Source organism: Urocitellus parryii, chromosome Y (assembly GCF_045843805.1).
Source record: "Urocitellus parryii isolate mUroPar1 chromosome Y, mUroPar1.hap1, whole genome shotgun sequence".
NCBI classification, from domain to species: Eukaryota; Metazoa; Chordata; class Mammalia; order Rodentia; family Sciuridae; genus Urocitellus; species Urocitellus parryii.
In genome coordinates this window covers 15,313,838-15,330,201 of record NC_135548.1, presented here as the reverse complement: position 1 = coordinate 15,330,201, position 16,364 = coordinate 15,313,838, and the positions used below count along the sequence as shown (strand labels likewise).

At 31.3% G+C, this 16,364-nt stretch overlaps 1 non-coding gene across 1 annotated transcript; it reads right to left on the bottom strand.

The window, feature by feature from the left end:
* Positions 1–12,683: 12,683 nt before the first annotated feature.
* Positions 12,684–12,788, bottom strand: LOC144251208 (U6 spliceosomal RNA). Its single transcript, XR_013342640.1, has one exon. It is a non-coding gene; the product is annotated as a U6 spliceosomal RNA (small nuclear RNA).
* Positions 12,789–16,364: the final 3,576 nt, after the last annotated feature.

Sequence of the window (16,364 nt, the reverse complement as noted above, 5' to 3'; positions counted from 1 at the left end):
TTCTTAGGTACAGTTTCTTTATAATGTCAAAGTTTTTAATGTATGAAAATATGCTTTGATATTGTAACATTTTATTCTTCTAGAGCTAAATACAACAAATGTCCAGATGAAATATACCCATTACAGTCTATTTGAGAGCTCATATTTAAACACTTGGCAGAAATCATTTGTTCTTCCCAAAGACGTAAAAAAGTAGGAAAATATCTACTTATAACAATTAGACTCCTGTAACTAATAGGATTTAATGAGAATAGTTATATATCTGATTTTCAAGAGTATAGCTATGGCAATTAAGAGACATAGCTCAGACTGACTGGTTAAATGTAGGGTGACAGGAATAATAGAAAAGAGTAGATCTAAGAAAGACTGTAGTTAGCAGGTAATAGGGTTTTTTCCCTTTGAATTCAAGGAAATATTTTAATGATATAATATCTTTTATTTTTCTATTCTGCTTTTAAAGGTTTTATTTTGAGTCCAAAATTTACTAATTTTTATTCTCTGACTGTCCCTCCCATATCAATTCTTTGACTTGAAATGGCATAACAATTTGAATAACAACATTGAAATGAGTTAAGAATTCAGTTTTCATTTAATATATTATTTCATATATTTGCATATTATAAATCACTATCATATCATTTATGTTTATATAAAATTATTTTTATATATATGAATGACATTTTTATGAACTTATAAAATAATGTTACAATCTTAATCTACAATATAAAATTATTCAAGAGATCATAATCATAAGATTATTCAAGAAAAACTTTAGTATTACTATATTAGAATGATTTCTAGGATCATATGCTGCCAATAGTTTAGGAGGAAAAAAGTAAAAAATTGGAAGAGGGACAAGTGATTCCTATACAATAATTATGTTATAGATTTGAAAAGTCTATATATAAAATATATAAGTATATATATTTAGCATATATACTTATATATTAATATAATAAGTATATATTAAAATATATTACTTATATAACTTAAATCAATTCTAATATTTAATGTTATTTGTTAAATTAACCAAATTATGCATTTTTTAAAATCAGTATTTTCTTAGTTCCAGGAGTATTCTGTGTATAAAACCTATATTTAAACAACAAAACATTACATCTTCTCTTGTGTCCATATCAAGGAAATAAGAAAACTTTAAATTTCATAAGCTCTATCTGAAAATCAAAAGGCCTCCCTGGCAGAGAGCCTAGAGGAGCATGGAATATGTATATCTTACTTTCTTCATTCAACACCTAGTAGAGTGGCAGGTACCTGTGGGTGCTAAATAAATAATTTTGACAAAGATAATGATGACTGCGTATTGGCACTGAAAAAGAAGTTATGAAATTTGAATTGTGCTCTGCACTAAAAAAGTTTCAATCCTCTACTTCATAATGATTCAGCTGCTAGCATTTCTAAGTGTGCTACTTTTTGCACTTGGTTTTTCTTTTTAATGTCCATGATTTTCTATGCTATAAGGTGATTCCATAAACAGTACAAACTAGAATAAATTTGTTTTATTGTTTCATTACCTTTAGCAAAATGCAAATTTTAGTAACTTACTGAACCCATTGAAAGCTATATTTCACTGTAGTGGGATACATTGGGATGCACAAGTGATTGCTGTCAGTAATAGACAGACTGAGGCAAGAGGACATCTATTTCAAACTTCTACCCAAATTAGTAATACCCTCCATAGATATTCTCTCATCTTCCAGAACATTCATTCCAAAAAAAAATCGACTTTCAGTATATTATATTTTATTTGGAGTTCTCCCCATGTTAGAAAATAGTTCATTCATTGAACTAAATCAGTTAATTCCTTGTTCACCCCTCACTCAATTTCTCAGTACATAATAGATTAAATCACATTTATCTTTAATGTTACAGCTTTACATATAGTTAAATACTCATGATGTTTCTTACAAATAACGGACCCAGATGTGCCATTTGCCTTGAAAAGTACAAATTTATGCCTGTTGTCCGGGAAGAGCATTTGACTGCTGAAGGAATTGTGCCAAAGTATTTCATTTTAAAAATGAATTAGTACTATCAAGAATTGTATAAAATAAACTAGAACTGGTTTAAGAAACTTTACTTTTCCCATCACCTGGCAAAGCATTATCTAATAGTATATGTGATATATATTCAGTAATAGAGTTATCAATTTAGCATGTGATTAAATTTGAAAAATGGCCAAAGATGAATCATCACTCTTTTACTAAAGCCAGTTGCTAATAAAAACACAGTGCTACAGAATAGGATAAGATAGGGGTAACTAATTCCAGTCTTGTGTAATAGTAGGAAAATTATTCAGCCATGATTCTCCTGTAAGCTATTTGATATGCCAATCAATTTACTTAAGCTCATGATATTCAGGAAACTGCTAAGCTATAAGTTAATATGACTAGTAGGAAATGTGTCAAATTATCAGTGAGATATATATGGAATATAAATGGTACATGGAGTGAGTAGTAGTATCATAAAGCAAATAATGAAAAATCTGAATGCCTTTGCAAGACCAGCTTAATAAATTCCATGCACATTACAAATTTTCAACTATTTATTTTGCTCTTTAATTATACTTGTTATTTTTCTTTTGTGTGTGATTCTCAAAAAATTCAAGGTGGTTTTACTGAAAATTTAACTTAATTACATCTCTAAACAAATTTGGTAAAAAATATGAATTTTAATTTTGAAAATCTGAAAGATGGCAACAATATATGCAGTTGTAGAAAATGCATTTCTATATCACTCTACATTATGGCATTTTACTTAGATAAAAAGTTTTACTGTTATATTCATTTTGCACATTTTCATCTTTAAAATGCTTGAATGCTTTGTAAGTGCAGTTAAAAAGTTATATATGGAAAAATAACTCAGTTTATTGATATAGCAATATTAGTAATAATATCAATACCTACATAATCAATTTTAGTGAATCACAGAATTATTGGAGAAAATGTTTTTGAAATGAACAACCCTATGAAACCAAATACAGATTAAATTGATTGGGTAAATACATCATTTATAATTGCATCTAAATGAGCAGTGATATTTTAGTTACTGAAATAGACTTTATAAGTGTCAAAATTTGCATAGGCAAGAGTCTCTGAACTACATAATTTTTGTGATGAAGCTGGTGTTTAATAATAATAAATATTAAATAATAATTTCTTTCATATAAAAGTGTGTATATTTACTCTTTGTTGCCTAACATCTGTTGAATTTTAGAAAGGTTTCAAATTATGAGAAACATAATTCATAAATCGCTTTCAGTAAGCTATAATTCCTACCTTTCATGAATCAGTCATTCTCTTTTGGTCATATTTGTTTCACAATCAGTTCAAACTCTTTAATAAAAGAATTTGGTTAGTGATAAAATGGATCAGCTTTTGAAGGTTTAGAGAATTTTTAAAGTTGAAAATAAATCCAGAATTTAAAAGATAGAATTTGTAGCAATTAAGAGTAGACTAGTACCTATCAGAGCAAGGCAGGGTTACAGTTATATAGGAATAAGAAGCTCTTGTGTGTGACTGCATAGTAAAGTGAGTATAGGTAAAAATAATATACCATATATTTCAAAAAGATTGAAAATCGGATTTTGAATGTTTATATGATAACTGAATGATAAATGATATGAAAGATATGTTTAACCTAGTTTACATATCACACAACGTATACATACATTGAAATATCACATTATAACACATGTTTAATATTTATATACAAATTAAAAGTAAAGTTTAATAGAATAGAAAGTTTGTCAAATACTACAAAATGGATGAACCTTTGTAAGTCAAATGAGTCAGTCACAAAAAGACCAACTTCATGACAGTACTCATATGAGGTACTTAGAGAAGTCAAAATCTGTGAAAGCCCCACAGGAAGGCAAAAATAATTGCTGTTTCCTGAGTACTGAGTTTTGGTTGGGAAACTTTACAAAGTTCTAGAGATGGATTGTGGTATTGTTTGCACAATAATAGAATCATCCTTAATGTTACAGAACTTTACATGTAAAAATGGTTAAAATAGAAAACATTGTAATGTATATTTCAACACAATAAAAAGTGCCTCATGTCAAAATGAAAAATACTATTTACAGAAAATTTATGTTTGTTCCCTTCTGATATACATGACAGTAGAATGTATTTAGACATATTATACATACATAGAATATAACTTATTCTAATTAGGAACCCATTCTTGTGGTTGTATGTGATGTGGAGTTTCACAGAATATATTAAAATATATTACAGTGAAATTAAGAGATTAACAAATTGATCAATGAAAATTAAAGAAAGTAAAAAAAAAATTTAATTCTGAAATTCTATAATTGTTTTTTAATATACATGTTTGGACAAATATTTTATATAAGTACTATTTTTATTGGGTGAATTTACATTCTATACTGAAATAGAATTCAATTCAAATGGTCCAAAATTTGCCAAACTCAAAATGGCAAAATTTTAAAAGTAAAAATTAAAAGATTCATTTTATTCACGAAGTTTTAGATGTATCTTTTATAGAAAGTTTCTCTAAATAAAGATTAAAAAAATCTGAAAATTTAAGGGATGAACTTTTATCTACTTAAATATGACCTAAAAAAAAAGATGGAGGATATTTTCCTTTTAGCACAATTCTCTGAAATTTCCATGTAAATTAGAATTATATAGTTAAAAATATTAAGAGAATTAATTGAAAAATAGTAATTTTTTTATAAATAAACCACAAATTTAAAGACTATAATTTCATTGAAAATAAAAGTAGAAACATACTGGAAAATACTATACTAAAATATCATAAAATAATACTCTGATATTCTACTATTCTTTTCACCTGCATATTTTGAAATAAACTCAACTTGATTTTAACATTCTATCATTTTTATATATTGCTAGATTTATTACGTTGTTAAAACCTTTTGCGTTTATGTTTCTGAAGAATACCTTGATATTTTTTCGTCTTTTTAAAAATAGATTCAATAGCATTTCTTAGAAGATTTATGCTGGCTGGCTTCATGAACTTAATGTGGAATACATAAATAGGTGTAATATACAGTCTCACTGTTTCTGAAACAATTTTATTGACTAGACTAGAAGTGTGAATGCTTGGGTGTGAATGTTATATATACAACGAAGTGTGTATTCATGGTTTATAAACTAATTAATATTATGTACCATTTTATGAGAAAACTGGAGATAATAATTATGTAATATGATAAGCTGCATAAACCCTCAGCAGCAGTTGCTTCAATTGAAAATAGGCACCTTGCTTAATATCATAGTCCATCCAGAGAGCAGCCTGTTTCCACTAACTGAAGAGGGAATATGATGCCAAGTCCTCACATCTCAACTGGGAACAACTCTGAAGGACTATTCCAGCTCCAGAGCTCTCCATGGGGTAGATCAACACTATTGATGAAAAGGCATTACACGTACTCTCCCTTTTGTTCTTTTCTGCTTAATTTTTCTTCCTTTCAAATATGTTGGCCTCAAGAGATTGCTCCTATAAACATTTTAATTGTTAACCTCCTACCACAAGAAATCTAACTCTTAAAAATAATAATTAAAATCAAGTTTCTGGTGAGGATAACATTATATTCGATGTACAAAACACTTGAAGTAGTGTCTGGAACATAATATCACTGAATTTCTAGGATGAGTGATTAATTTATTTGAAAATGCCCTTTGAAAGGACCTTTCCTTAGGACAATAAGAGATGATAAGCAACAAATATGTCAAGAATGTCTTCTTAAAGTTGGAAGAGCAAGGAGCCAATTTATTTAATAACATACTGGAGAATGTGTTATAATTTATATTGTAAATGTGAAGACCTAAAGTAGGTAAGGATTCTAACTCTTATTATCCAACCTGAATACTTCTAATTCAAGAGGAAAAGCCTAGATTAACTGACAATAAAAGCTAATTATACTAAATGTAGTAAAGAAAGGTAAGCTTCAATTGCATATTTGTCTGCAAATGTATAATAAATGTTTCCAAGTTTTAGTGGGCTGAAACAACTAGTTCACTTAGCTTACAATGCAGTGGTTCAGCCATTCAGAGAGGGCTCAGCTGGACAGTTTGTTCCTAATTCATGTGGCCTCAGGTGGCATGACTGGTGCTAGATAATCCACTTTTGAGATGACTTTCTCTTTCACTTGGTTGGTTTCTCTGTTCCCTGTAGCCTCTTTCTCTTTCTCCACATGGTACTTTATCTTTCAGAGCTACTCAAAACTGGTCTACTCTGCAACTTCTGGTTTAGGATTTTGGCAATAATTTCCCATTGCTCTTCATTCCACCTTCTGAGCTTTTGGTTCAGTTCTTCCTTTTCCATTAGAAATGAGTACTGTTCATATGAAGGAAGCTTGTCAGCCTGATTTCTGCCTCAAGAAGTTTAAGGCTCAAAATCCTCTTTGCATTTCATGTTAGTCTTGTTAGCCTCAGCTGGTAAAATATATTTAAAATTTTGTGTTTTATGCATATGAGATATTTTATGCATATGAGGTTTCAACTTACTCCAATGTATGAAATTTATTTCTTGGGCTGGGGTTATGGCTCAGTGGTAGAACACTTACCTAGCATGTACGAAGCACTGGGTTAAATTCTCAGCACCACATAAAATTAATAAATAAAATTTTTAAAAAAGGTATTGTGTCCAACTATAACTAAAAAAATTATTTTAAAATCATCATTTCTTTGCAAGATAAGTCCTCTAATACCTTGGATCAAAAATCAAGGTATTATGTGACATTATCTTCAAGTTTCTTATGTATAGTTTTTTTCTAGTTAAAAGGGTTAATGTGGTAGGTTATTAAGGGTTCTCAGAGAAACTATTTCATGGCAGAAGAATTCTGAGAATACTATTGCAAGATTCTTGGGACAGTTAATAGACATGTTCTTAAACTTTTCTGAAGTCTCTGCATACAATCTATTATTATATTTACTCTGAAGCCTGCTTTATTGATACCACACCAGCTTTAATTCTCTCACTGAAAGCACTTCTTGAGAATCTTTACTAAGAGCTACTGAAGATGAAAACTAGTTTTATTTCTGAAACTGGCAAGTCTTGAGTGCTTTATAGTTCCTGTAAATTCTGTTTAAAAACTAAACAGATCCTTCTTTTATTATCTCTCAATATTTTATCAAAAGTATCTAGAAAAAGAGGAGTAAAACTTTTTAATGTTGTCCACAAATCTTCTAAGCTATAAAAATATCCATTATTTAGCCATTTTATTATCTACATTACCATAGGTAACAAGATTGCTAAAATTTTTTCTACTATTTTTGAAAATTCCCTTTTCTCTAGGTTCTAATATTATTATTTTCCATTTATTGTTGAAATAATTATCAAAAGTCTTTCCAACTTCCAGTTTCTGATTCACATACAATCCAAAGCAATACAAATTAAAACAGATTAAACCCAACTACCAAAACTATCAAAATCTCTTCCAATTATAAACTTTTCAATTAAAATTGAAACCCAAGTTTGTCCACTAGTGCTAGGCGTTGGGGTGTGTGTAAACTGCAGGCCTTTGCAGCTGAGAAAGCCCATTTTAGTGTTGGCATAAAATCAAGGCAGGGGCTGTCTGCCAGTGTCAACTCTGAGGATCACAGCTGGTAAAGCAGGGTTCTTCTTCACCATTCTTCATGAATGGCATGTTTGTGCTCTTAATGGCAAGCCATCCCTCTAGTATCACTCTAGACCCCAGCAGCTTACTGCCAATTACTTTATGGATTTTTGTCTTACAAATTTAACAAATGAAATCCACAGACAAGAGTAAGTGAGTGAGTGTAAAAGAGTAGGATTTATTCTAAAGGAGGAAAAAAGAGACAGAGCTCTTACAAGATTAGAGGAGACCTAACAGTAATTGCAGTTTAGTGTACTAGTCTAGAGATTTTTATAGCTCTTGGATCAATGTTATTGGTCCCAACTTATGTAGAACAGGCTTTGGGAAGTATCAATATTATTGGTTAAAATTTTTACAAATCAGATCTTGGAAAGCATCACAAATTGGTTAGCCATTGAGGAACTTTCCTGCAATCTCCATTCAGGTCTGTCTCCATTTCCGTTTTCCTGCTGCTCATTGGGAACCAGGAGGTTGAGGACAGTGGATTATGGAAGTTTGGTGCTTGAGCGCAGCTATGATGTGTAGAGTAGACCTCCACATGAGGCTGGGCCAGGACAAGACTGAAGCAGTGCTATAGGTTAGCATGCTCTGGCTTGCTTCTGCAGTGACTCACTGTCCCTCATGCTCATGCCAGCATTGTGGTCTTCCCACAGCTGTGTCTTGCACTCAATGCCTGCATTCTGGTCTGCTTGGTTGCAACTCTGGAACAAGGGTTTGGCTTCAAAACTATCCTAAAATTTAGAGGTTTAATATAACTTCTTTATTTTGCTCATAATCTTCTGCCTCAGAAATTAAGGATGGTTTCTACTAGGTAATTTATCTGATCCAAATGACATCAACTGCTATAACTAAACTAGAATAATTCACTTAAAAGATAGTTTTTTTTTTTTTATCTCACAGGTCTAGTGCTTTGGTATTTCTTAGTTGATCTATCTTTCCATGTCATCTCCTCCTCCCATACTTCTCCACATGGTCTGTGTTTCTCAATTGTAGTAATTAAGTAGTATTCCAACTGTAATACACTGTCATGTGCATTCTAGTACAAGATTTTTAAGAATACACATCCCAGTTCCAACAGAAGCTGTAAAACATTACCTAGTTCCAATGTCACTTCTGCTAAATTCTATTAGTTTCACAAGTTTCTAAGATCACTCTATAATCAAACATAGGAGGAAAAAATCCAACTCCCAATGAAAGAATAGTTTGCATTTGTATAATTAATTATAATCATGAAATAAGTAAACCAATATAAAACCTAATAAAACTTAATATACATTTATATATATATATAATGAATAGCCAAAGCCTTACTGTTTAATATGATACAAGCATTTATTTAAATAGTTAATTTGCAAAAACTATATTCAACTAACTTTTTTGAAATAATTCAGTCCTTTATATATAAATCTCTAATATGTGGAAACAGTTTCCTAGATAATTTTGAACAATCATAGTATGAAAAGATATCCTTTAGAAATTGATTGCCTTAGGAAAATTTAACCCTCATTTACCTTCAGAAGTTGAGAGGTAACTCTATTAAGTACAGAACCAACCTCTCCAAACTTGAACTAGCATAAAGTTCTATAAAGATTCTGGCAATAAAAGCAAAGGCCAATTCACTTAAGAAATCTGATTCTCAAGTGGACAAGGTTAAGAATAAAGTTCAAAAGTGACTTTTCTTAAAAATGCAAAGAATTAATGGCCAATGATTTCTTATTTTCAAAGCCTGATCTCTTGGGAAGAGAACAGGACCCTGAACAAGTACTAATGGGTCTGTGCCCTCAAGGCAAGATTGGCCTTTCAGTGGTTTGGAGTTTCTTGTGTAAGATTCCCTGAGCCTTTTAAAAATGAATGCATTCTCTGAATCTAAGAATTTTCTCAAAAATGTGGAATCGCTTTACTAAACACTATAAAACTTGGTGTCAAGGGATAAGACCACACATTATTAGACTCATCCGCCTACAGTAAAAAAAAAAAAAATGAGAAAAACAACAACAATGACAAGAAAAAAAGCAGTTATTGTTCCTGCTCTAATGTCAGAGCCTTATTATGGAAGGGAAAGTCCTGGTTGGGTTTCTAGAGGATTGGCATTGAAACCTCCACCATAAATCTTCAGTTCACTCTCTCAAAAATTCATGCAAAAGAGATCTGGAGATGACACAAATATTACTAAAGAATAAAGGACTTGAAATCAGTGACACTGTGATATTACTAATGAAAATAATAATTTAAGACTTCTAAAGTAATCTTCTATTTTTGGTTTCAATTTACTGACCACACTGTTGCCTTACTTGGGGGGTATAATGTACACTCAAAAGGTTCATTGTTCCATTGTGATCATTCTGAGTTAGGAACCAAGGACTCAATTGTTTTCCTTTCTGGGGTTTTATTCTCCTGTTCTTTTTCTTCATCTAATATAAGCAGACAATGATTATTTATTTTTTTAAGTATTGGTAGCAACAATAGTGCTGCCATTTATGAAGACCTGGTATAAAGTCTGTGATATGCTAAATGATTTGCATACATATATTAACTTTTTAATATTTTTTTAAATATTAGGGGGGAAACAAGGGAGAGAATTGAACAACAGCAGATGAGGTAGAGAGGGAAGATGGGAGGGGAGGGGAGGGGGGATAGTAGGGGATAGGAAAGGTAACAGAATACAACAGTCACTAATATGCCATTATGGAAAAATGTGAATGTGTAACCCATGTGATTCTGCAATTTGTATTTGGGGTAAAAATGGGAGTTCATAACCCACTTGAGTCAAATGCATGAAAGATGAAATGTCATGAGCTTTGTAATGTTTTGAACAACCAATAAAAAAAATTCTATTTTAGACTACAGAGCAGTGCTTAAAAGCCTTCAGTCATTGTCCTAACCTGAACAATCTCACACCATCTTGCTTTTCTCTGAGTCATTCTCGCCTGCAATTGTCTGCGATTACATGAACTACAGGTCTGATATATATATATATATATATATATATATATATATATATATATATATAGAGAGAGAGAGAGAGAGAGAGAGAGAGAGAGACTGATGAGTTGAAACTACCACCCAGGGAACAGAAAATTCTCACCACTCCTAACAAGGCTCACCACGGCCAATCCTGGGATAATGATCATCTAGACCATACTATGACAAAGATGGCTTGACTATGCATACTTCCATCCCCCTTCCCCATATAATCTAGGAGTTCATGTTAATACCACCAAAGATAGGATTGAGGACACAGGCCCTTTGACTTCCTGACATAGATGTATTGACTATTTTTTTTCTGACTTATCATTTTATGGGGGGTGGGGTGGGCCCTGAGGATTGAGCTCAGGGGCACTTGACCACTAAGCCAAATCCCCAGCCCTATTTTGTATTTTATTTAGAGATAGGGTCTCACTGAGTTGTTCCTTTTGATATTAGGGGTGAATAGCCCAAAACTGGTTTGTTAGGATTCCTGAAATCAAGACTCCTTGACTACATCTTTGGTAACAAACATTGTTGACTAACATTTAGGACTTTTGATGTAACAATGTGAAAAATTGTCACTTATTGTTCCTAAAATAAATATTATCATCTATAAATAAAGATTAATTTGTAGGCAGTTATTGTACCTGTTTATATTATTATATAAGGTCATATACTTGAATATCTCTTGTAACCTGAAAGTTTTACAATCATTGAAACATGTATTCATAATTAATATATCTTATTTATCATTTTAAAAAAAATGACAACATTTTTTTTTCATAGTCTGTTCTTTTGCTTTGTTTCGTTTTTGACAAATTAATTATTTTTATTATCCTTCCTTTTAAGAGATAAAGAAGCAAATCTTGCTATAGGGTGATTATGTTAGCAAACCTAAAGAGACCACCAAACATAAAAGGTCTCTTAAGGAATACTTCTTATTTGAGCTTATATGTAGGACAAGTAAAATTAAAAAAAGCATTGTGTAGGACAAACAGTGATTAGGAAATCAGAACCTTTGAACTCACATTATTGGGAACTTCCTTTTTTAAGAATATTTAAAGAGTATTAAGAATAAAATCATGGCATTTGCAGGGAAGTGGATGGAGTTAGAGAAGATAATGCTAAGTGAAGTTAGCCAACCCCAAAAAAACAAATGCTGAAGAATGTTTTCTTTGACATAAGGAGGCTGATTCATAGTGGGATAGGGAGCAGGAGCATGGGAGGAATAAATGAACTCTAGATAGGGCAGAGGAGTTGGAGGGGAAGAGAGAGGGCATGGGTTTATTAATGATGGTGAAATGTGATCATTACTATCCAAAGTACATGTATGAAGACACAAATTAGTGTGAATATATTATGTATACAACCAGAGATATGAAAAATTGTGCTCTCTCTGTATAATAAGAATTGTAATGCCTTCTGCTGTCACATATAAATAAAAAAATGCATTAAAAAGTATAATTTTGTTTTCTTATTAATTATAATATTACATGGAAGCAAATATGAATTATACTTTTTAATATTATCTAGAAATATTTTATAGTAAAAATTAGAAAAAATAACTTGTTAGTAAATATATTCATATGGAATACAATTAGTTAAATGTCAATATTTTATTATTTAAATGTATATTATTCGTAAATCATAATTATAGCTTTAATAGATACAGGACTCTATCAACAATTTTTTTTAAATTATGTTAATTTTTATATAAATGAACTTCAATTATTTTCTTAAGAAATAGACAAACCATATCCATTATCTTATGCATTCATACATTTTTTATGTTATAGTAAGAGCCATCTAAAATACTTTTAACTAATTACATCTTTATCTGAAGTAATCAATTCGATTTTTATCCATGAGAGACAGTTAGAAAAACTAGAAGATAAGAAATAAACTCCCTAATACTTAACAATTTTCACCAATGTATACTAATTATGCATATTAGTGATATTCATTATGACATATGCATACATGCACATAAAATTATTTGGTCAATTTCATTCCTCAATACCACACTTGTCCTCCCCTCTGGAGTTTCTCTTCCATTTTGATGAGATCTTTTTTCTTCTTCTCTCTAAAAAATGTGGACAACATCATGAATTTGCATGTCTTCTCTATGCAGGAGTGATGTTAATTTTTTCTGTATGATATCAATTTTAGCTTATGTTTTGCTGAAATGAGCATTAACCTCAATTCTTTGTTTGTGAGCATATATTGCAAAACAGCTTTACAAATTTTTAAAGTGACAAGAAAGATACACAAACTTGGCACCATCACAATGCATTCACACATTGTATAACATACAGGAAAAGGCAAGTAACAAAGTTGAGTTGCTAAAGTTTATAACTTTTTACAACTTTTTCTTACTTTAAAAGTATTTTGTTACAAAAAAAATTATTGAATTTAATATTTTTCTAATGTGTTAAAATGAATTAAAAAATCTAGAAATTGCAATTTGTACTGACAGATTAAGCCTTTGTTATTTGTAATATTTAAATTATATATTCCATTTTTAAATACCATATATTATTGTAAGTTAAACTGAACCTTTTTTTTTTTTCTATTTGAAGTCTTACTTGTGTAAGCAATGAGAATTTATTTTATTTAAAAAATCAACATAGGAATTTTTTTTTAAAGTTGAATCAAGAGTGAGTCTTTATACCATGTTTAGAAGTACTCTTCTTATTTAGAATCATACTTCTTTTTCTCACTTTGTAACTACTGAATACAACTATTTCTCATTTGTATCTTCCGCTGATGGTTTTTGTTTTTATAAATCAACCAGTGCCTTGAACTTCCACAATAAAAGTTACAAATGTTTTAATTCTTTTAAACACTCCAAATTTTACTTTAAATACATATATGCTTAGATTGCATCACTAGTGACAAACAACTTGTTCAATTACTATTAAGTATATCAAGAGGAAGGGAAAAAAAAAGAACAGAAACATATGTGCATATAAATACATGCACAGAGGAAGGAAAATTAGAGGAAGAAAGCATTAGAATATATTAAATTGTCTATTAAATTGTCACTGTAGAAGCTAATTACTTTTCCTCTGCAAGAAAAAGGGAATGATTAGTTACAGAATGCCTATTTTAAAAGCTTCACACACACACACACACACACACACAGACTCACTCCTCACAAAGAAGAAAGTTATTATAGCTTATTTAAATTAAAAAATCTCTCCCCTGAGTAATCCATCTTTTAGATGGATCTACCTATGCACTTTTCTCATAAGGGCTTCTACCATTTTGGTCCGAAGGCACCTTTCAAATGAACAAATTTGTTTGCCAAAAGTTCCTCAAAATTGCCACTTTATTTGTAAACATTTCTAGTGAGATGTCTCAAAGTATTCAAATGATTGGAGGAATGAACACTTATGGAAATACAGCAACAGTTTTCTCTGGGCTTTTTAGCTGGTACCTGCATGTTGCTAAAGTGGCAGGAAATGAAAAGTACAGGTGAGCACCCCCTATATAATGAGATGAATGAATGCAAGCACTCTTGCCTCAGGCTAAAGGACCTGGAAGTGGAAAAACAGAGGATTTTCACCAAAGATAATGATGACAATGGTGGCCTTATAAAGGCTTTTGCAGCACTATACTACAAAAGGGCAGAATGCTAAAGAAGGGAAAATTCACTCAATTTTTTTTTTTTCAATTCAGAGACCTCATTACTAAATAAGAGTGGAGGACACCAAAATACTGTTTTTGAGGGCAAAGATATTGTTTTTCTGGTTAAGAATTGAGTGCCTCTGTTAGTTTTGGCATTCTCAGATCATTAAAATATATATTTTCTAGTGATTCCACAAAGGAAAGCAAATTAAGTCTCCAATTTTAACATAGGTACTTGAAGAGTGGACAAGATTGACTGAATTAGTCTGGCAGTAATATGATGCTATTTGTGTGAAATTTTGAGGACCACACTTATTAGGATGAAATGCTTATTGAAGCATTTCAAAAATTCTTGGAAGACTATTTTTTACCTCATTGAAAAGGGTTTTTGTAAAACAAAAACAAAACAAAACAAAACATGGACTCTTATAATGAAATAATAAAGCATCATATATCATGTTTCCCTGATAACTACATTATAGAACAGGACAATGTCTTCTGTAATAGAACTAATTATTCTATAGAAAGCCAGAGATGAATGAATAGGAAAGAAAAATAAATAAATAAATGTTGGAAGGGTTGTTTGCGAGTGTTAGAATTTTCTGCTGTTTCCAAATCAAGTCTTAAAATTTGCAAATAGATCTATTTATTAGATATATCACTAAAATGTGAATAATTGAACAAAATAGTCTTTATACCCTCAGTTAAAAACATAGGGTTCTCTCTGTCCCTAGTTATATTTCCCAATGTTATTTCTCTTTAGAGTTTCTTCAGATTGAAAGGTTTTATTTTTTTTTGTTGTTTTTTGTTTTTCCTTGCTATTCTCTGGTATAAAATACACCTTAATAAGAAGGAAGTCACCTTGGGGCTGGGGTTGTGGCTCAGCAGTAGTGCCCTCGATAGCACTTGTGAGGCCCTGTGTTCGATCCTCAGCACCACATAAAAATAAATAAAGGTAATGTGTCCAACTACAACTAAAAAATAAAATAAATATTAAAAAAGCAGGAAGCCACTTTAATAAGAAGGAAGCCAAACTTGACACAGAAAATTTAGAATAAAAGACTTTTTGATAAAAACATTAAATATATACAAAAAAGTAAAGGTATAAATATTACTTCATTTTAACTTCATCGATTCTTCATTAATGCTTATGTTAGTAGAAGTCTTAAAATATTTAAAGAAAAAAAGACAAAAAGATCTAAGGATCAAAATGGAATATCACACTATTTGAAGAATGCATAAGCTTATACATAATAATAGAACAAAATTAAGGACACATATTGCAACTGATAGGTAGCAAACAGTTATGATTCATAGATTCATGATGTTAAGGTGATAATTCTATAAATTCAGACTACTGTGCTGACCTCCGCCTGTGAACCTAAAGGACTCCTCAATTCCAGTAAAAAGAATACAAGTTACCCTGAACAGTGAGATTTTTGTGATCCTTCCACAGACCAGATTCCAAAACTTGGAGAGATAGGATAATTACAATGGGTCAGCATGGGCAAAAGTGACCCAGAGTTGCCTTGGATCTCTGCCATGCACAGTGGTGGCAAGGAAGTCTGATGTAATTCTGCCATCAGTCAAAAGTCCAAATGTGACTGGTGCAATGGCACACACCTTCTAATCCCAGCAGCTGAGAAGATTGAGACAGGAGGATCAGGAGTTCACAGCCAGCCTCAGCAAAAGCAAGATGCTAAGCAACTCAGTGAGACCCTGTCTCTAAACAAAATACAAAATAGGGCTGGGAATCTGGCTCAGTGGTCAAGTGCCCCTGAGTTCAATCCCTAGTACAAAAAAAAAAAAAAAGTCAAGATGTGGACCTGGGTGTGACTTTCTGGAAACTTCCCTGGAACCCCACCAATAAAACTGGACAAGAGAAAAGGCACACTGTACTCTTCTGTCTGTGAAAACACACTTTTATTTTCTTGAGAGTGTTCCCCTTTCCCTTCTAGTATCCCTTGTAATGCTACTCTTAGCCACACACCTGAAATCTTACTAGTATGATTACTAGAACTGTTAATGAAACACAGCTGCTGTTTGGCTTCACAGTACTCACTTTCTCTGCAACACAGCTTGAAAGGAAAAGGAGGAACCAGGAGATGGGCAAGTGAGAAATGAAAGATGGAGACCA